General features: G+C 39.7%; 1 protein-coding gene across 1 annotated transcript in view; it reads right to left on the bottom strand.

Moving 5' to 3' along the window:
• LOC129867572 (ephrin-A2-like) overlaps window positions 1-21,911 on the bottom strand; it is a 311,989-nt gene that overhangs the window by 86,853 nt on the left and 203,225 nt on the right. The window lies entirely within an intron of this gene.

Raw genomic sequence — 21,911 nt, 5'->3', positions numbered from 1 at the left:
CGAACAAAACAAACATTTATTGTCTAACAGGGAGACCTGGGCGTGCCATCAGATGAAGATGATCAAAGGTAAGTGATTCATTTTTACGCTATTTATGACTTTTGTGACACCTCTCCTTGGTTGGAAAATGGCTGTATGGTTTTCTGTGGCTAGGCGCTGACCTAACATAATCGCATGGTGTGCTTTCGCCGTAAAGACTTTTTGGAATCGGAAACTGTGGCTGGATTAACAAGAAGTTTATCTTTAAAATGGTGTATAATACTTGTATGTTTGAGGAATTTTAATTATGAGATTTCTGTTGTTTGAATTTGGCGCCCTGCAATTTCACTGGCTGTTGGCGAGGTGGGACGCTCACGTCTCGAACGATCCCAGAGAGGTTAAATGCTGAGTACTTTATGTCCCTACCAGCCTATTGTGTCTTACTCGCAAAATCCTTCGCAATGTATTTCTTTGTAGGCCATAGCCTTGAAATAATATAAATAATATAGCCTAAATAATTCACTTTTGTTCCTTCTTAGTCTCCCTGTCTGGCTCCTGACCTATTTAGAGTGTTTATATGCTGTTTAATATGACATGTAACCTATTTAGAGTGTATATATGCTGTTTAATATGACATGTAACCTATTTAAAGTGTTATATGCTGTTTAATATGACATGTAACCTATTTAGAGTGTTTATATGCTGTTTAATATGACATGTAACCTATTTAGAGTGTATATATGCTGTTTAATATGACATGTAACCTATTTAGAGTGTTTATATGCTGTTTAATATGACATGTAACTTATTTATGGTGTATATATGCTGTTTAATATGACATGTAACCTATTGTTTATATGCTGTTTAATATGACATGTAACCTATTGTTTACATGATGTTTAATATGACATGTAACCTATTGTTTACATGATGTTTAATATGACATGTAACCTATTTAAAGTGTTATATGCTGTTTAATATGACATGTAACCTATTGTTTACATGATGTTTAATATGACATGTAACCTATTTAAAGTGTTATATGCTGTTTAATATGACATGTAACCTATTTAGAGTGTTTATATGCTGTTTAATATGACATGTAACCTATTTAGAGTGTATATATATGCTGTTTAATATGACATGTAACCTATTTAGAGTGTTTATATGCTGTTTAATATGACATGTAACCTAATTAGAGTGTATATATGCTGTTTAATATGACATGTAACCTATTGTTTATATGGTGTTTAATATGACATGTAACCTATTTAGAGTGTTTATATGCTGTTTAATATGACATGTAACCTATTTAGAGTGTATATATATGCTGTTTAATATGACATGTAACCTATTTAGAGTGTTTATATGCTGTTTAATATGACATGTAACCTAATTAGAGTGTATATATGCTGTTTAATATGACATGTAACCTATTGTTTATATGGTGTTTAATATGACATGTAACCTATTTAGAGTGTTTATATGCTGTTTGATATGACATGTAACCTATTTAGTGTGTATATGCTGTTTAATATGACATGTAACCTATTTAGTGTGTATATGCTGTTTAATATGACATGTAACCTATTTAGTGTGTATATGCTGTTTAATATGACATGTAACCTATTTAGAGTGTGTATATGCTGTTTAATATGACATGTAACCTATTTAGTGTGTATATGCTGTTTAATATGACATGTAACCTATTTAGTGTGTATATGCTGTTTAATATGACATGTAACCTATTTAGTGTTTATATGCTGTTTAATATGACATGTAAACTATTTAGAGTGTTTATATGCTGTTTAAAATGACATGTAACCTATTTAGAGTGTATATATGATGTTTAATATGACATGTAACCTATTTAGAGTGTTTATATGCTGTTTAATATGACATGTAACCTATTTAGAGTGTAATATGCTGTTTAATATGACATGTAACCTATTTAGAGTGTTTATATGATGTTTAATATGACATGTAACCTATTTAGAGTGTTTATATGATGTTTAATATGACATGTAACCTATTTAGAGTGTTTATATGATGTTTAATATGACATGTAACCTATTTAGAGTGTTTATAATGCTGTTTAATATGACATGTAACCTATTTAGAGTGTTTATAATGCTGTTTAATATGACATGTAACCTATTTAGAGTGTTTATATGATGTTTAATATGACATTTAACCTATTTAGAGTGTTTATAATGCTGTTTAATATGACATGTAACCTATTTAGAGTGTTTATATGCTGTTTAATATGACATGTAACCTATTTAGTGTGTATATGCTGTTTAATATGACATGTAACCTATTTAGTGTTTATATGCTGTTTAATATGACATGTAAACTATTTAGAGTGTTTATATGCTGTTTAAAATGACATGTAACCTATTTAGAGTGTATATATGATGTTTAATATGACATGTAACCTATTTAGAGTGTTTATATGCTGTTTAATATGACATGTAACCTATTTAGAGTGTAATATGCTGTTTAATATGACATGTAACCTATTTAGTGTGTATATGCTGTTTAATATGACATGTAACCTATTTAGTGTTTATATGCTGTTTAATATGACATGTAAACTATTTAGAGTGTTTATATGCTGTTTAAAATGACATGTAACCTATTTAGAGTGTATATATGATGTTTAATATGACATGTAACCTATTTAGAGTGTTTATATGCTGTTTAATATGACATGTAACCTATTTAGAGTGTAATATGCTGTTTAATATGACATGTAACCTATTTAGAGTGTTTATATGATGTTTAATATGACATGTAACCTATTTAGAGTGTTTATATGCTGTTTAATATGACATGTAACCTATTTAGAGTGTTTATATGCTGTTTAATATGACATGTAACCTATTTAGAGTGTTTATATGCTGTTTAATATGACATGTAACCTATTTAGAGTGTTTATATGCTGTTTAATATGACATGTAACCTATTTAGAGTGTTATATGCTGTTTAATATGACATGTAACCTATTTAGAGTGTTTATATGATGTTTAATATGACATGTAACCTATTGTTTACATGATGTTTAATATGACATGTAACCTATTTAGAGTGTTTATATGATGTTTAATATGACATGTAACCTATTGTTTACATGATGTTTAATATGACATGTAACCTATTTAGAGTGTTTATATGCTGTTTAATATGACATGTAACCTATTTAGAGTGTTTATATGCTGTTTAATATGACATGTAACCTATTGTTTATATGCTGTTTAATATGACATGTAACCTATTTAGAGTGTTTATATGATGTTTAATATGACATGTAACCTATTTAGAGTGTTTATATGCTGTTTAATATGACATGTAACCTATTTAGAGTGTTTATATGCTGTTTAATATGACATGTAACCTATTTAGAGTGTTTATATGCTGTTTAATATGACATGTAACCTATTTAGAGTGTTTACATGCTGTTTAATATGACATGTAACCTATTTAGAGTGTTTATATGCTGTTTAATATGACATGTAACCTATTGTTTATATGCTGTTTAATATGACATGTAACCTATTGTTTATATGCTGTTTAAAATGACATGTAACCTATTTAGAGTGTTTATATGCTGTTTAATATGACATGTAACCTATTTAGAGTGTTTATATGCTGTTTAATATGACATGTAACCTATTTAGAGTGTTTATATGCTGTTTAATATGACATGTAACCTATTTAAAGTGTTTATATGCTGTTTAATATGACATGTAACCTATTTAGAGTGTTTATATGCTGTTTAATATGACATGTAACCTATTTAAAGTGTTATATGCTGTTTAATATGACATGTAACCTATTTAAAGTGTAATATGCTGTTTAATATGACATGTAACCTATTTAGAGTGTTTATATGCTGTTTAATATGACATGTAACCTATTTAGAGTGTTTACATGCTGTTTAATATGACATGTAACCTATTTAGAGTGTTTATATGCTGTTTAATATGACATGTAACCTATTGTTTATATGCTGTTTAATATGACATGTAACCTATTTAGAGTGTTTATATGCTGTTTAATATGACATGTAACCTATTGTTTACATGATGTTTAATATGACATGTAACCTATTTAAAGTGTTATATGCTGTTTAATATGACATGTAACCTATTTAGAGTGTTTATATGCTGTTTAATATGACATGTAACCTATTGTTTACATGATGTTTAATATGACATGTAACCTATTTAGAGTGTTTATATGCTGTTTAATATGACATGTAACCTATTGTTTACATGATGTTTAATATGACATGTAACCTATTTAGAGTGTATATATGCTGTTTAATATGACATGTAACCTATTTAGAGTGTATATATGCTGTTTAATATGACATGTAACCTATTTAGAGTGTTTATATGCTGTTTAATATGACATGTAACCTATTTAGAGTGTTTATATGCTGTTTAATATGACATGTAACCTATTGTTTATATGCTGTTTAAAATGACATGTAACCTATTTAGAGTGTTTATATGCTGTTTAATATGACATGTAACCTATTTAGAGTGTTTATATGCTGTTTAATATGACATGTAACCTATTTAGAGTGTTTACATGCTGTTTAATATGACATGTAACCTATTGTTTATATGCTGTTTAATATGACATGTAACCTATTTAGAGTGTTTATATGCTGTTTAATATGACATGTAACCTATTTAAAGTGTTTATATGCTGTTTAATATGACATGTAACCTATTTAGAGTGTTTACATGCTGTTTAATATGACATGTAACCTATTGTTTATATGCTGTTTAATATGACATGTAACCTATTGTTTATATGCTGTTTAATATGACATGTAACCTATTGTTTATATGATGTTTAATATGACATGTAACCTATTTAGTGTGTTTACATGCTGTTTAATATGACATGTAACCTATTTAGAGTGTTTATATGCTGTTTAATATGACATGTAACCTATTTAGAGTGTTATATGCTGTTTAATATGACATGTAACCTATTTAGAGTGTTTACATGCTGTTTAATATGACATGTAACCTATTGTTTATATGATGTTTAATATGACATGTAACCTATTTAGAGTGTTTATATGCTGTTTAATATGACATGTAACCTATTGTTTACATGATGTTTAATATGACATGTAACCTATTTAGAGTGTATATATGCTGTTTAATATGACATGTAACCTATTTAGAGTGTATATATGCTGTTTAATATGACATGTAACCTATTTAGAGTGTTTATATGCTGTTTAATATGACATGTAACCTATTTAGAGTGTATATATGCTGTTTAATATGACATGTAACCTATTTAGTGTGTTTATATGCTGTTTAATATGACATGTAACCTATTTAGAGTGTTTATATGCTGTTTAATATGACATGTAACCTATTTAGTGTGTTTATATGCTGTTTAATATGACATGTAACCTATTTAGAGTGTTTATATGCTGTTTAATATGACATGTAACCTATTTAGAGTGTTTATATGCTGTTTAATATGACATGTAACCTATTGTTTACATGATGTTTAATATGACATGTAACCTATTTAAAGTGTTATATGCTGTTTAATATGACATGTAACCTATTTAGAGTGTTTATATGCTGTTTAATATGACATGTAACCTATTTAAAGTGTTTACATGCTGTTTAATATGACATGTAACCTATTGTTTATATGCTGTTTAATATGACATGTAACCTATTGTTTATAATGCTGTTTAATATGACATGTAACCTATTTAGAGTGTTTATATGCTGTTTAATATGACATGTAACCTATTTAGTGTGTTTATATGCTGTTTAATATGACATGTAACCTATTTAGAGTGTTTATATGCTGTTTAATATGACATGTAACCTATTTAGTGTGTTTATATGCTGTTTAATATGACATGTAACCTATTTAGAGTGTTTATATGCTGTTTAATATGACATGTAACCTATTTAGAGTGTTTATATGCTGTTTAATATGACATGTAACCTATTGTTTACATGATGTTTAATATGACATGTAACCTATTTAAAATGTTATATGCTGTTTAATATGACATGTAACCTATTTAAAGTGTTATATGCTGTTTAATATGACATGTAACCTATTTAAAGTGTTATATGCTGTTTAATATGACATGTAACCTATTTAAAGTGTTATATGATGTTTAATATGACATGTAACATATTTAAAATGTTATATGCTGTTTAATATGACATGTAACCTATTTAAAATGTTATATGCTGTTTAATATGACATGTAACCTATTTAAAGTGTTATATGATGTTTAATATGACATGTAACCTATTTAAAGTGTTATATGATGTTTAATATGACATGTAACCTATTTAAAGTGTTTATATGATGTTTAATATGACATGTAACATATTTAGAGTGTTTATATGCTGTTTAATATGACATGTAACCTATTTAGAGTGTATATATGATGTTTAATATGACATGTAACCTATTTAGAGTGTTTATATGCTGTTTAATATGACATGTAACCTATTTAGAGTGTTTATATGCTGTTTAATATGACATGTAACCTATTTAGAGTGTATATATGATGTTTAATATGACATGTAACCTATTTAGAGTGTTTATATGCTGTTTAATATGACATGTAACCTATTGTTTACATGATGTTTAATATGACATGTAACCTATTGTTTATATGCTGTTTAATATGACATGTAACCTATTGTTTACATGATGTTTAATATGACATGTAACCTATTTAAAGTGTTATATGCTGTTTAATATGACATGTAACCTATTTAAAGTGTTATATGCTGTTTAATATGACATGTAACCTATTTAAAGTGTTATATGCTGTTTAATATGACATGTAACCTATTGCTTACATGATGTTTAATATGACATGTAACCTATTTAAAGTGTTATATGCTGTTTAATATGACATGTAACCTATTTAAAGTGTTTATATGCTGTTTAATATGACATGTAACCTATTGTTTACATGATGTTTAATATGACATGTAACCTATTTAAAGTGTTATATGCTGTTTAATATGACATGTAACCAATTTAAAGTGTTATATGCTGTTTAATATGACATGTAACCTATTTAAAGTGTTTATATGCTGTTTAATATGACATGTAACCTATTTAGAGTGTTTATATGCTGTTTAATATGACATGTAACCTATTTAGAGTGTTTATATGCTGTTTAATATGACATGTAACCTATTGTTTACATGATGTTTAATATGACATGTAACCTATTTAAAGTGTTATATGCTGTTTAATATGACATGTAACCTATTGTTTATATGCTGTTTAATATGACATGTAACCTATTTAGAGTGTTTATATGCTGTTTAATATGACATGTAACCTATTTAGAGTGTTTATATGATGTTTAATATGACATGTAACCTATTTAGAGTGTTTATATGCTGTTTAATATGACATGTAACCTATTGTTTACATGATGTTTAATATGACATGTAACCTATTTAAAGTGTTATATGCTGTTTAATATGACATGTAACCAATTTAAAGTGTTATATGCTGTTTAATATGACATGTAACCTATTTAAAGTGTTTATATGCTGTTTAATATGACATGTAACCTATGTAGAGTGTTTATATGCTGTTTAATATGACATGTAACCTATTTAGAGTGTTTATATGCTGTTTAATATGACATGTAACCTATTGTTTATATGCTGTTTAATATGACATGTAACCTATTGTTTACATGATGTTTAATATGACATGTAACCTATTTAAAGTGTTATATGCTGTTTAATATGACATGTAACCTATTTAAAGTGTTATATGCTGTTTAATATGACATGTAACCTATTTAAAGTGTTATATGCTGTTTAATATGACATGTAACCTATTTAGAGTGTGTATATGCTGTTTAATATGACATGTAACCTATTTAGAGTGTTTATATGCTGTTTAATATGACATGTAACCTATTTAGAGTGTTTACATGATGTTTAATATGACATGTAACCTATTTAGAGTGTTTACATGATGTTTAATATGACATGTAACCTATTTAGAGTGTTTACATGATGTTTAATATGACATGTTTTCACGACTTCTGCCGAAGTCGTTGCCTCTCCTTGTCCGGGCGGTGTTCAGCGGTCGACTTCACCGGCCTTCTAGCCATCATCGATCCATTTTTCAATTTCCATTGGTTTTGTCTTGTCTTCCCACACACCTGTTGTCAATCCCATTCATTACCTGTTGTGTATTTAACCCTCTGTTTCCCTTCATGTGTTTGTCAGAGATTGTTTTATGTCAAGTGTTGTTTATTGGTGTATAGGTGCGCGACGGGTCCTCGTACCCATTTTTATTTGATGTATGTATATTTCTCGTGTTTGGAGCATGTCATGGACATTCATTAAAAGTCTCCATCTACACTTCGTTTAACTCTCCTGCGCCTGACTTCCCTGCCACCTATACACACGACGTTGACACATGTAACCTATTTAGAGTGTTTATATGCTGTTTAATATGACATGTAACCTATTTAGAGTGTTATATGCTGTTTAATATGACATGTAACCTATTGTTTATATGCTGTTTAATATGCCATGTAACCTATTTAGAGTGTTTATATGCTGTTTAATATGACATGTAACCTATTTAGAGTGTTTACATGCTATTTAATATGACATGTAACCTATTTAGAGTGTTTACATGCTATTTAATATGACATGTAACATATTTAGAGTATTATATGCTGTTTAAAATGATATATAACCTATTTAGAGTGTTTATATGCTGTTTAATATGACATGTAACATATTTAGAGTATTATATGCTGTTTAATATGACATGTAACCCATTTCAAATGATGTGCGCTTCTTACATTCACCTTTTCATGTTTATTCAAATACTTTTCATTCAAATCCATATGGTTTGGTTTCAATACTTCAAAACCAAATGGTAGATCCTGGTAGTCACAAAAATAGATGTTAATGAATGAAGTGAATTTGGAGCTGCAGTTTTTTTCCAGAGAAGCGTTATTTAGGGGAGTGGTTGGAAAGGAAGTGGAGTACCGGAGCACCGCTCCATGAGTGGGATTTCAGACCGCTCAGCTCTGCTCACATATTCTGGTGGAGATGAAACCATCCTAGCCTTAGAGGAGCTGGAGATGAAATCCATCAGTGGAAAAGACAGGTCTTGGCAAGTAGATCAATGTTGGATCACCACCCCCAAAACCCCTCACAGTCTGGGCCACTCACAGACAGCTGGGATTGGCTGATCAATTCACATGCAGACTGAGGGGATGGAGGAAATGAACCAGTGTGTGTGTTTACTATATACATGCTTGAGTGTCTGTGTGTGTATGTGCGATTGTGTGTGCATGTATGTTGTGTGTGTGTGTGTGTGTGTGTGTGTGTGTGTGTGTGTGTGTGTGTGTGTGTGTGTGTGTGTGTGTGTGTGTGTGTGTGTGTGTGTGTGTGTGTGTGTGTGTGTGTGTGTGTGTGTGTGTGTGTGTGTGTGTGTGTGTGTGTAAATGGAGTGGGGGCATCATTTAGCCACTGTGTTAATCAAGGAGGAGGACAAGGGCACAGCGGAGCAGCACTCTGGGGTCATGGACACTGGCTGAGGTGCTCCATCTTCCTGCTGTGGTCTTGTTAACTGCCTCTGAAAACCCCTGGAGCCCCTGCCACCCCCACTGGCCTCCAGTCCCCAGCCGCATTGGCTACAAATTAATGACTTGGGCTAAATCTCCTCATGCTGGCCCTCTCAAGGAGGCCATTCATGGTCCGCTTGGGGACCGGCAACAGCTCTCTGCCTCTGACCTCCGTTCTACAGACAAGTACAAGGAGACAGGCAGAAGGAGAGAAGGAGAGAAGAGGAGAGGGGGAGAAGGGGAGATGGGGTGAAGGGGAGAAGGAGAGAGGAAGATAAGTGGAGAAGGGGAGAAGAAGAGAAGAGGAGAGAAGGAGAGATGGGGAGAAGGAGAGAGGAGGAGAAGGGGACAAGGAGAGAAGGGGAAAAGGAGAGAAGGGGAGAGGAGGAGAAGGAGAGAGAAGGAGAAGGAGAGAGCAGTAGATGGGGAGAAGGAGAGAAGGGGAGGAGAGAGGAGGAGAAGGAGAGAGGAGTAGAAGGGGAGAAGGAGAGAAGTGGAGAAGGAGAGAGGAGGAGAAGGAGAGAGGAGTAGAAGGGGAGAAGGAGAGAGGAGGAGAAGGGGACAAGGAGAGAAGGGGAAAAGGAGAGAGGAGGAGAAGGGTAGAAGGAAAGAGGAGGAGAAGGGGAGAAGGAGAGAGGAGGAAAAGGGGACAAGGAGAGAAGGGGAGAAGGAGAGAAGGGGAGAAGGGGAGAAGGAGAGAGGACGTTCATACAGATTCTCCTGATTGCCACTCGGTCACTCCTCAGCACCGGCCAGGCTCTCTGATAATTACAGCTCCTCTCTCCAATACCGCTGTTCCAAAGCGCAAAGGAACAATGTGTGTGTGTGTGCGGGGAGAGCGGGGAGAGTTCCAGCGAGATACCTGACAAGGAGTGTGTGTGTGTGTGTGTGTGTGTGTGTGTGTGTGTGTGTGTGTGTGTGTGTGTGTGTGTGTGTGTGTGTGTGTGTGTGTGTGTGTGTGTGTGTGTGTGTGTGTGTGTGTGTGTGTGTGTATGAGCAAGAGTTTGTGTCTCTGTGTGTGTGTAGGTATGTGTACATTCATGCTTGTCTGTCTGCGTGTGTTAGTTTGTGTCTTTCTGATTTGTGTATGTGTTCGTCTCTGTGTGTGAGCGAGCCTGGGAGAGAGGATGGTGGGAGAGAGAAGCGTCCATCACCAGGTGTCCATCACCAGACACCCGAGCACACCAACTCCATTGGCACCCATAATTACACTTGCTTCTCAACACCAAGTGGCCTTGACTGGCAGGTAATGACTAGCAAGTAATGACTGGCAGGTAATAACTAGCAAGTAATGACTGGCAGGTAATGACTAGCAAGTAATGACCGGAAGGTAATGACTAGCAAGTAATGACTGACAGGTAAAGACTGACAGGTAATGACTGGCAGGTAATGACTAGCAGGTAATGACTGGCAGGTAATGACTAGCAGGTAATGACTGGCAGGTAATGACTAGCAGGTAATGACTGACAGGTAAAGACTGACAGGTAATGACTGGCAGGTAATGACTGGCAGGTAATGACGAGCAGGTAAGGACTGGCAGGTAATGACTAGCAGGTAATGACTGACATGTAAAGACTGACAGATAATGACTGGCAGGCAATGACTGGCAGGTAATGACTAGCAGGTAATGACTGACAGGTAATGACTGGCAGAGGTTAGCAGCCATAAAAGTAATGACTGATAGAAGTCAGCAGTGGCTAGACGTAGTGACTGGCAGCGGTCAGCAGTGGCTAGATGTAATGACTGGCAGCGGTCATCAGTGGCTAGATGTAATGACTGGTAGAAGTCAGCAGTGGCTAGATGTAATGACTGGTAGCGGTCAGCAGTCGTTAGATGTAATGACTGGCAGCGGTCAGCAGTGGCTAGATGTAATGACTGGCAGCGGTCAGCAGTGGCTAGATGTAATGACTGGCAGCGGTCATCAGTGGCTAGATGTAATGACTGGTAGAAGTCAGCAGTGGCTAGATGTAATGACTGGTAGCGGTCAGCAGTGGCTAGATGTAATGACTGGCAGCGGTCAGCAGTGGCTAGATGTAATGACTGGCAGCGGTCATCAGTGGCTAGATGTAATGACTGGCAGTGGTCAGCAGTGGCTAGATGTAATGACTGGTAGAAGTCAGCAGTGGCTAGATATAATGACTAGTAGAAGTCACCAGTGGCTAGATGTAATGACAGGCAGCGTTCAGCAGTGGCTAGATGTAATGACTGGTAGAAGTCAGCAGTGGCTAGATGTAATGACTGGTAGAAGTCAGCAGTGGCTAGATGTAATGACTGGTAGTAGTCAGCAGTGGCTAGATGTAATGACTGGTAGTAGTCAGCAGTGGCTAGATGTAATGACTGGTAGAAGTCAGCAGTGGCTAGATGTAATGACTGGTAGAAGTCAGCAGTGGCTAGATGTAATGACTGGTAGTAGTCAGCAGTGGCTAGATGTAATGACTGGTAGAAGTCACCAGTGGCTAGATGTAATGACTGGCAGCGGTCAACAGTCGCTAGATGTAATGACTGGCAGCGGTCAGCAGTGGCTAGATGTAATGACTGGTAGAAGTCAGCAGTGGCTAGATGTAATGACTGGTAGTAGTCAGCAGTGGCTAGATGTAATGACTGGTAGAAGTCACCAGTGGCTAGATGTAATGACTGGTAGAAGTCAGCAGTGGCTAGATGTAATGACTGGTAGAAGTCAACAGTGGCTAGATGTAATGACTGGTAGAAGTCAGCAGTGGCTAGATGTAATGACTGGTAGAAGTCAACAGTGGCTAGATGTAATGACTGGTAGAAGTCACCAGTGGCTAGATGTAATGACTGGTAGCGGTCAGCAGTGGCTAGATGTAATGACTGGCAGCGGTCAGCAGTGGCTAGATGTAATGACTGTCAGAAGTCAGCAGTGGCTAGATGTAATGACTGGTAGAAGTCAACAGTGGCTAGATGTAATGACTGGTAGAAGTCACCAGTGGCTAGATATAATGACTGGTAGAAGTCAGCAGTGGCTAGATGTAATGACTGGTAGAAGTCAGCAGTGGCTAGATGTAATGACTGGTAGAAGTCAGCAGTGGCTAGATGTAATGACTGGTAGAAGTCACCAGTGGCTAGATGTAATGACTGGCAGCGGTCACCAGTCGCTAGATGTAATGACTGGCAGCGGTCATCAGTGGCTAGATGTAATGACTGGCAGCGGTCAGCAGTGGCTAGATGTAATGACTGGCAGCGGTCACCAGTCGCTAGATGTAATGACTGGCAGCGGTCATCAGTGGCTAGATGTAATGACTGGCAGCGGTCAGCAGTGGCTAGATGTAATGACTGGTAGAAGTCAGCAGTGGCTAGATGTAATGACTGGTAGAAGTCACCAGTGGCTAGATGTAATGACTGGTAGAAGTCAACAGTGGCTAGATGTAATGACTGGTAGAAGTCAGCAGTGGCTAGATGTAATGACTGGTAGAAGTCACCAGTGGCTAGATGTAATGACTGGCAGCGGTCACCAGTCGCTAGATGTAATGACTGGCAGCGGTCATCAGTGGCTAGATGTAATGACTGGCAGCGGTCACCAGTGGCTAGATGTAATGACTGGTAGAAGTCAGCAGTGGCTAGATGTAATGACTGGTAGAAGTCACCAGTGGCTAGATGTAATGACTGGTAGAAGTCACCAGTGGCTAGATGTAATGACTGGTAGAAGTCACCAGTGGCTAGATGTAATGACTGGCAGCGGTCAACAGTCGCTAGATGTAATGACTGGCAGCGGTCAGCAGTGGCTAGATGTAATGACTGGCAGCGGTCAAGAGTGGCTAGATGTAATGACTGGCAGCGGTCAGCAGTGGCTAGATGTAATGACTGGCAGCGGTCAGCATTGGCTAGATGTAATGACTAGCAGCGGTCATCAGTGGCTAGATGTAATGACTGGCAGCGGTCAGCAGTGGTTAGATGTAATGACTGGCAGCGGTCAACAGTGGCTAGATGTAATGACTGGTAGAAGTCAGCAGTGGCTAGATGTAATGACTGGCAGCGGTCAGCAGTGGCTAGATGTAATGACTGGTAGAAGTCACCAGTGGCTAGATGTAATGACTGGCAGCGGTCACCAGTCGCTAGATGTAATGACTGGCAGCGGTCATCAGTGGCTAGATGTAATGACTGGCAGCGGTCACCAGTGGCTAGATGTAATGACTGGTAGAAGTCAGCAGTGGCGAGATGTAATGACTGGTAGAAGTCACCCGTGGCTAGATGTAATGACTGGTAGAAGTCACCAGTGGCTAGATGTAATGACTGGTAGAAGTCACCAGTGGCTAGATGTAATGACTGGCAGCGGTCAACAGTCGCTAGATGTAATGACTGGCAGCGGTCAGCAGTGGCTAGATGTAATGACTGGCAGCGGTCAAGAGTGGCTAGATGTAATGACTGGCAGCGGTCAGCAGTGGCTAGATGTAATGACTGGCAGCGGTCAGCATTGGCTAGATGTAATGACTAGCAGCGGTCATCAGTGGCTAGATGTAATGACTGGCAGCGGTCAGCAGTGGTTAGATGTAATGACTGGCAGCGGTCAACAGTGGCTAGATGTAATGACTAGTAGAAGTCAGCAGTGGCTAGATGTAATGACTGGCAGCGGTCAGCAGTGGCTAGATGTAATGACTGGCAGCGGTCAGCAGTGGTTAGATGTAATTGTCCAGACAGCATCAAGCACTCCATCTGTCAGTGTTCTCCTCGCTGGAGGACTGTCGTTCTGAGCTCAGACGAGCAGTTGTCTCCCAAATGTTAAATTTGGAGTGGCTTCAGAGATGCTTATGACAAAACAAAGAAAGAGATACATGGGCAAATAGAGACAAGAATAACTATTTTCTGTTGCGCTTCAGAACCTGGGGGAAATAAAAAAGTGTTTTCTATTAGGTTTACCTTGAATTATTCCCACTAACTGCATGAAATTGAGTGTATGAATGGTCGTCCTATGGTACTAAGGCTGAGGGATCAATCACAAACAAACAAACTAATCACGGTTTACATATCAGGTGCTGTAGATCTCAGTCGACTCCCTCCCTCCCTCCCTCCCTCCCTCCCTCCCTCCCTCCCTCCCTCCTCTCTCATTGCCTGGGCCCTGTTGATTGGATCTAATGAAGTGTCTCTTCTTGCTGTATCCAGACAGCTGCTGCAACATGCTCGCTCTCTGTGTGTGGTGCTCGGATAGTTTGCCTGCTGTGGACAGCTCAATCTATCACAGAGCAACAAGGCCTCATGGGGCAGGTGAGCCCTGTCTGGCTGGATGGAGCAAGAGGAGCCCGAACAGCGCAAGCGTGAGGGGCACAAGCTAGGAAATAGAGAATAACATGTCTATGATGAGGGTGCCTAACGTGAGGGGCACAAGCTAGGAAATACAGAATAACATGTCTATGATGAGGGTGCCTAACGTGAGGGGCACAAGCTAGGAAATACAGAATAACATGTCTACGATGAGGGTGCCTAACGTGAGGGGCACAAGCTAGGAAATACAGAATAACATGTCTATGATGAGGGTGCCTAGCGTGAGGGGCACAAGCTAGGAAATACAGAATAACATGTCTACGATGAGGGTGCCTAACGTGAGGGGCACAAGCTAGGAAATACAGAATAACATGTCTATGATGAGGGTGCCTAGCGTGAGGGGCACAAGCTAGGAAATACAGAATAACATGTCTACGATGAGGGTGCCTAACATGAGGGGCACAAGCTAGGAAATACAGAATAACATGTCTACGATGAGGGTGCCTAACGTGAGGGCCACAAGCTAGGAAATACAGAATAACATGTCCACGATGAGGGTGACTAGCGTGAGAGGCACAAGCTAGGAAATACAGAATAACATGTCTATGATGAGGGTGCCTAACGTGAGGGGCACAAGCTAGGAAATACAGAATAACATGTCTATGATGAGGGTGCCTAACGTGAGGGGCACAAGCTAGGAAATACAGAATAACATGTCTGTGATGAGGGTGCCTAACGTGAGGGGCACAAGCTAGGAAATACAGAATAACATGTCTATGATGAGGGTGCCTAACGTGAGGGGCACAAGCTAGGAAATACAGAATAACATGTCTATGATGAGGGTGCCTAGCGTGAGTTGCACAAGCTAGGAAATACAGAATAACATGTCTATGATGAGGGTGCCTAGCGTGAGTTGCACAAGCTAGGAAATACAGAATAACATGTCTATGATGAGGGTGCCTAACGTGATGCACTATGATCAAACAGCAGCTAGCATTTGGTGCCGCTTTTATTCTCCTCTTTGAAATCTTTTGGGCATGTTTTGTTTTTCTTTCTCGCCCTTTGACTCGCCCCAAACCATCTCCTGAGGACGACGGCGAGTCGTAGTGGACTCAGATCCGAAGCTGCCCAGAAAAGCTCCAAAGGCAACAGGGTTGGCAGAGGAGCTGAATGGGAGTGGGGTGTGTGGCACACGGGCAGGCATGGGCACCCTCAGAAGACAGAACGTCACACGGTGGCGCATGTGCCAGGGCTAGCCCTCATTACCCAGGCTCCCTACCAGAGCTTCCTGAGCCACACAGCTCATTAAAACACCTCCACCGCCACACAGCTCATTAAAACACCTCTACTGCCACACTGCTCATTAAAACACCTCCACTGCCACACTGCTCATTAAAACACCTCCACTGCCACACTGCTCATTAAAACACCTCCACACTGCTCATTAAAACACCTCCACTGCCACACTGCTCATTAAAACACCTCCACTGCCACACAACTCATTAAAACACCTCCACTGCCACACTGCTCATTAAAACACCTCCACTGCCACACTGCTCATTAAAACACCTCCACTGCCGCACTGCTCATTAAAACACCTCCACTGCCACACTGCTCATTAAAACACCTCCAACGCCACACTGCTCATTAAAACACCTCCACTGCCACACTGCTCATTAAAACACCTCCACTGCCACACTGCTCATTAAAACACCTCCACTGCCACACTGCTCATTAAAACACCTCCACTGCCACACTGCTCATTAAAACACCTCCACTGCCACACTGCTCATTAAAACACCTCCACTGCCACACAGCTCAATTAAACCCCTCCACCGCCACACTGCTCATTAAAACACCTCCACTGCCACACAACTCATTAAAACACCTCCACTGCCGCACTGCTCATTAAAACACCTCCACTGCCACACTGCTCATTAAAACACCTCCATTGCCACACAGCTCAATTAAACCCCTCCACCGCCACACTGCTCATTAAAACACCTCCACTGACACACTGCTCATTAAAATACCTCCACCGCCACACTGCTCATTAAAACACCTCCACTGCCACACTGCTCATTAAAACACCTCCACTGCCACACAGCTCAATTAAACCCCTCCACCGCCACACTGCTCATTAAAACACCTCCACTGCCACACAACTCATTAAAACACCTCCACTGCCACACTGCTCATTAAAACACCTCCACTGCCACACTGCTCATTAAAAGACCTCCACTGCCACACTGCTCATTAAAACACCTCCATTGCCACACAGCTCAATTAAACCCCTCCACCGCCACACTGCTCATTAAAACACCTCCACTGACACACTGCTCATTAAAATACCTCCACCGCCACACTGCTCATTAAAACACCTCCACCGCCACACTGCTCATTAAAACACCTCCACTGCCACACAGCTCATTAAAACACCTCCACTGCCACATTGCTCATTAAAACTTCTCCACTGCCACACTGCTCATTAAAACACCTCCACTGACACACTGCTCATTAAAACACCTCCACTGCCACACTGCTCATTAAAACACCTCCACTGACACACTGCTCATTAAAACACCTCCACCGCCACACTGCTCATTAAAACACCTCCACTGCCACACTGCTCATTAAAACATCTCCACTGCCACACTGCTCATTAAAACACCTCCACTGCCACACAACTCATTAAAACATCTCCACTGCCACACTGCTCATTAAAACACCTCCACCGCCACACTGCTCATTAAAACACCTCCACCGCCACACTGCTCATTAAAATGCCTCCGTCGCCACACTGCTCATTAAAACACCTCCACCGCCACACACCTCATTAAAACACCTCCACTGCCACACTGCTCATTAAAACACCTCCACCGCCACACTGCTCATTAAAACACCTCCACTGCCACACTGCTCATTAAAACACCTCTACTGCCACACTGCTCATTAAAACACCTCCACTGCCACACTGCTCATTAAAACAACTCCATTGCCACACAGCTCAATTAAACCCCTCCACCGCCACACGGCTCATTAAAACACCTCCACTGACACACTGCTCATTAAAATACCTCCACCGCCACACTGCTCATTAAAACACCTCCACCTCCACACTGCTCATTAAAACACCTCCACTGCCACACAGCTCATTAAAACACCTCCACTGCAACACAGCTCATTAAAACACCTCCACTGACACACTGCTCATTAAAACACCTCCACTGCCACACTGCTCATTAAAACACCTCCACTGACACACTGCTCATTAAAACACCTCCACACTGCTCATTAAAACACCTCCACTGCCACACTGCTCATTAAAACACCTCCACTGCCACACTGCTCATTAAAACACCTCCACTGCCACACAACTCATTAAAACACCTCCACTGCCACACTGCTCATTAAAACACCTCCACCGCCACACTGCTCATTAAAACACCTCCACCGCCACACTGCTCATTAAAATGCCTCCGTCGCCACACTGCTCATTAAAACACCTCCACCGCCACACACCTCATTAAAACACCTCCACTGCCACACTGCTCATTAAAACACCTCCACCGCCACACTGCTCATTAAAATGCCTCCGTCGCCACACTGCTCATTAAAACACCTCCACCGCCACACACCTCATTAAAACACCTCCACTGCCACACTGCTCATTAAAACACCTCCACTGCCACACTGCTCATTAAAACACCTCCACTGCCAACCAAATCATTAAAACACCTCCACCGCCACACTGCTCATTAAAACACCTCCACCGCCACACTGCTCATTAAAATGCCTCCGTCGCCACACTGCTCATTAAAACACCTCCACTGCCACACGACTCATTAAAACACCTCCACCGCCACACTGCTCATTAAAACACCTCCACCGCCACACTGCTCATTAAAATGCCTCCGTCGCCACACTGCTCATTAAAACACCTCCACTGCCACACTGCTCATTAAAACACCTCCACCGCCACACTGCTCATTAAAACACCTCCACCGCCACACACCTCATTAAAACACTGCCACACGGCCTCTCCAAACACAATCTGGCAAATCACTCAGCAATATGTTACTGGGGAAAAGTTACAACTGCAGAACTTCATAGGCTACCTCGTTTTTGCAATGGCTTTTTGAAGACTGTACTGTAGCGTATTGTTTGGTGTGCCTCCGTAGCATTGCTGAGGATCAATAGGTTTAGCAAAAGCTCAAAGGAATCCCAGATTTTATCCACAGAGGCTGGTCTGTAAGGAATTGCACTTGCACATGCTCCGAGCGTTCACCTTCGGACACCTAACACAGGGATATTGATGAAGCCTTAAGTAGCCAGACACAAATAAAGATGAATGGGGTAATGATCGTAAGGCAAACAGCTACATACCACGAGGGACTGTCAGAGAGCAAGTTGGTGTGCATGGATGTGCACTTATGAAATGGTACTAAGGCACTAAGTGTTCGACTTCAGGGACGGGAAGTGTTCAAAGGCCCAATCCCAAATCAAGCCTTAACCCCATCGCACTCAGAGATACCGGATGGGTATAATTAAGGTGATAATGGCGCAATGCTTTCACCTGTCCAATTCATTCAGATGTCCATTAATGGATTGAGGGTTAATTCTGGAGTAGGTGTAAATCTACAGTATCCTCTACAGAGAAAACACTTAGTGGAGCCTTTCCTAGTAACCATCCTTCTACAGAGATAACAGTTAGTGGAGCCTTTCCTAGTAACCATCCATCTAGAGAGATAACACTTAGTGGAGCCTTTCCTAGTAACTATCCTTCTACAGAGATAAAACTTAGTGGAGCCTTTCCTAGTAACCATCCTTCTAGAGAGATAACACTTAGTGGAGCCTTTCCTAGTAACCATCCATCTAGAGAGAACACTTAGCGGAGCATTTTGTAGTACCATCCTGCTACAAAGATAACACTTAGTGGAGCCTTTCCTAGTAACCATCCTTCTACAGAGATAACACTTAGTGGAGCATTTCCTAGTAACCATCCTTCTAGAGAGATAACACTTAGTGGAGCCTTTCCTAGTAACCATCCGTCTAGAGAGAACACTTAGCGGAGCCTTTTGTAGTACCATCCTGCTAAAGAGATAACACTTAGCGGAGCCTTTCAAAGTACAATCCTGCTACAAAGATAACACTTAGCGGAGCCTTTCCTGGTAACCATCCTTCTACAGAGATAACACTTAGCGGGGCCTTTCCTAGTAACTATCCTTCTACAGAGAGAACACTTAGCGGAGCCTTTCCTAGTAACTATCCTTCTAGAGAGAACACTTAGCAGAGCCATTCCTAGTAACCATCCTTCTACAGAGATAACACTTAGCGGAGCCATTCCTAGTAACCATCCTGCTACAGAGATAACACTTAGCGGAGCCTTTCCTAGTAACCATCCTTCTACAGAGATAACACTTGGCGGAGCCTTTCGTAGTACCATCATTCTAGAGATAACACTTAGCGGAGCCTTTCCTAGTAACCATCCTTCTAGAGATAACACTTAGCGGAGCCATTTCTTGTAACCATCCTTCTAGAGAGAACACTTAGCGGAGCCTTTCGTAGTACCATCCTGCTACAGAGATAACACTTAGGGACGCCTTTCCTAGTAACTATCCTTCTACAGAGATAACACTTAGCGGAGCCTTTCGTAGTACAATCCTGCTACAGGGATAACACTGAGCGGAAACATTCCTAGTAACCATCCTTCTACAGAGATAAGACTTAGCGGAGCCTTTCCTAGTAACTATCCTTCTACAGAGAGAACACTTAGTGGAGCCTTTCCTAGTAACCATCCTTCTACAGAGATAACACTTAGCGGAGCCTTTCCTAGTAACTATCGTTCTACAAAGAGAACACTTAGCGGAGCCTTTCCCAGTAACCATCCTTCTAGAGAGAACACTTAGTGGAGCCTTTCCTAGTACCATCCTTCTACAGAGATAACACTTAGCGGAGCCTTTCATAGTAACCATCCTGCTACAGAGATAACACTTAGCGGAGCCTTTCCTGGTAACCATCCTTCTACAGAGATAACACTTAGCGGAGCCTTTCCTAGTAACTATCGTTCTACAAAGAGAACACTTAGCGGAGCCTTTCCTAGTAACCATCCTTCTAGAGAGAACACTTAGCGGAGCCTTTCGTAGTACCATCCTGCTACAAAGATAACACTTAGTGGGGCCTTTCCTAGTAACCATCCTTCTACAGAGATAACACTTAGTGGAGCATTTTCTAGTAATTGTCCTTCTAGAGAGATAACACTTAGTGGAGCCTTTCCTAGTAACCATCCTTCTAGAGAGAACACTTAGCGGAGCCTTTTGTAGTACCATCCTGCTACAAAGGTAACACTTAGTGGAGCCTTTCCTAGTAACCATCCTCCTACAGAGATAACACTTAGCGGAGCCTTTCCTAGTAACTATCCTTCTACAGAGAGAACACTTAGTGGAGCCTTTCCTAGTAACCATCCTTCTACGGAGATAACATTTAGCGGAGCCTTTTGTAGTACCATCCTGCTAAAGAGATAACACTTAGCGGAGCCTTTCCTAGTAACCATCCTTCTACAGAGATAACACTTAGCGGAGCCTTTCCTATTAACCATCCATCTACAGAGATAACACTTAGCGGAGCCTTTCATAGTACCATCCTGCTACAGAGATAACACTTAGCGAGCCTTTCCTAGTAACCATCCTTCTACAGAGAGAACACTTAGTGGAGCCTTTCCTAGTTACCATCCTTCTACAGAGATAAAACTTAGCGGAGCTTTTCGTAGTACCATCCTTCTATAGAGAGAACACTTAGCGGGGCCTTTCCTAGTAACTATTCTTCTACAGAGAGAACACTTAGCGGAGCCTTTCCTGGTAACTATCCTTCTAGAGAGAACCCTTAGCGGAGCCTTCCTAGTAACCATCCTTCTACAGAGAGAACACTTAGCAGAGCCATTCCTAGTAACCATCCTGCTACAGAGATAACACTTAGCGGAGCCTTTCGTAGTACCATCCTGCTACAGAGATAACACTTAGCGGAGCCTTTCCTAGTAACCATCCTTCTACAGAGAGAACACTTGGTGGAGCCT

The sequence above is a fragment of the Salvelinus fontinalis genome, chromosome 12 (assembly GCF_029448725.1).
Source record: "Salvelinus fontinalis isolate EN_2023a chromosome 12, ASM2944872v1, whole genome shotgun sequence".
Taxonomy (NCBI): Eukaryota; Metazoa; Chordata; class Actinopteri; order Salmoniformes; family Salmonidae; genus Salvelinus; species Salvelinus fontinalis.
Note: the sequence above shows the minus strand (reverse complement) of the source record. Positions and strands in the feature narration are given on the sequence as shown.